Source organism: Myodes glareolus, chromosome 23, assembly GCF_982192425.1.
Source record: "Myodes glareolus chromosome 23, mMyoGla1.1, whole genome shotgun sequence".
NCBI lineage: Eukaryota > Metazoa > Chordata > Mammalia > Rodentia > Cricetidae > Myodes > Myodes glareolus.
Genome location: NC_142048.1, coordinates 2,030,562 through 2,032,191, shown reverse-complemented (window position 1 = coordinate 2,032,191; position 1,630 = coordinate 2,030,562). Strand labels below are relative to the sequence as shown.

The 1,630-nt window shown below is 51.7% G+C and overlaps 1 pseudogene; it reads left to right on the top strand.

Annotated features, from left to right (window-relative positions):
* Nucleotides 1–463: 463 nt before the first annotated feature.
* On the top strand, nt 464–1,178 carry LOC148118260 (small ribosomal subunit protein uS5 pseudogene; annotated as a pseudogene).
* Nucleotides 1,179–1,630: the final 452 nt, after the last annotated feature.

Sequence of the window (1,630 nt, the reverse complement as noted above, 5' to 3'; positions counted from 1 at the left end):
GAGGACAAGCTCCAAGCTCCTAGAAGGAGGTCTCAACCAAGGATGGGGGCAAGAGTCAATCTCTGAAAACTACTGTTCCCTAAGCCTGCTTGATTGAAGGAATCTTTTCTTGCATGTTGGCAAAGGGTTAAACTGTAGGTTACACAATGGAGGCAGAAACAGGAGGCTCTTGACTGGGGGCCCTGACTGGACTGGCTACAGGGTTAGCCCCAATCACAAACCCAACCACCATCAAAAAGCAACAACAGCTTCTTCTTCTTCTGGAAAACACCAATGGCGGATGATGCCGGTGCAGCAGGAGGGCCCGAAGGCCCCGGGGGTCCAGGATTAGGAGGCCGTGGCGGCTTCCAAGGAGGATTCGGTAGCGGTCTGAGGGGCCTGAAGGGTCTGAGGGGCCGCGGCCGTGGTCAAGGCCGTGGCTGTGGCCGAGGCCGCGGGGCTCACGGAGGTAAAGCTGGTGGATTCCCGTCACCAAGCTGGGCCGCCTGGTTAAGGACATGAAAATCAAGTCCCTAGAGGAGATCTACTTGTTCTCCCTGCCCATTAAGGAGTCCGAGATCATTGACTTTTTCCTGGGAGCATCCCTAAAGGATGAGGTTCTGAAGATCATGCCTGTGCAGAAGCAGACTAGGGCAGGCCAGCGGACCAGGTTCAAGGCTTTCGTCACTATTGGGGACTACAATGGTGACGTAGGTCTCGGTGTTAAATGCTCCAAGGAGGTAGCCACTGCCATCCGAGGGGCCATCATCTTGGCCAAGCTTTCCATTGTCCCTGTGCGGAGAGGCTACTGGGGGAACAAGATTGGCAAGCCCCACACTGTGCCTTGCAAAGTGACAGGCCGCTGTGGTTCTGTGCTGATGCGTCTCATTCCTGCCCCCAGAGACACTGGCATAGTCTCCTCTCCTGGGCCCAAGAAGCTACTGATGATGGCTGGCATTGATGACTGCTACACATCAGTCAGGGGCTGCACTGCCACCCTGGGCAACTTTGCCAAGGCCACCTTTGATGCCGTCTCGAAGACCTACAGCTACCTGACCCCCGACCTCTGGAAAGAAACTGTGTTCACCAAGTCTCCTTATCAGGAATTCACTGACCATCTAGTGAAAACCCACACCAGAGTCTCTGTTCAGAGGACCCAGGCTCCAGCTGTGGCTACCACATAAGGGTTTTTATACAAGAAAAATAAAAGTGAATCAAGTCTGTTAAAAAAAGCAACAACAACAAAGGAAGACTCACATTACCTGGTTTTAAGTTGGTTAGATGCCTAGTCTAAAACTAGTAATCAGGACCACATGTTCTTGGCTAACAGCTATACAGGTGAGTGGATTAGAAATGGGTGCACTTGTCTGGTTAATTGATTTGTACAAAAGTGCTCATACTGGTCAGTGAAGGAAAGATAGTCTTTCAGAAGGTGATGTGTCCCCATGGCGATCTTTGTGTGATGGTTCATACCTTGAGTTTGAGTGGCTCCTGTGGCAGAGATGCCATTCCCAAGGGTGTAAACCCTGTCATAAACAGCAGCCACAAACTTGCTGGCTGATGAGAAAGCAGGAGCCTATAGGAACAGAGGATGGCCTGTGACAATCTGGGCCCTTGCTCTTATAACTGCAGGCAAATGAGTTCTGCCAGC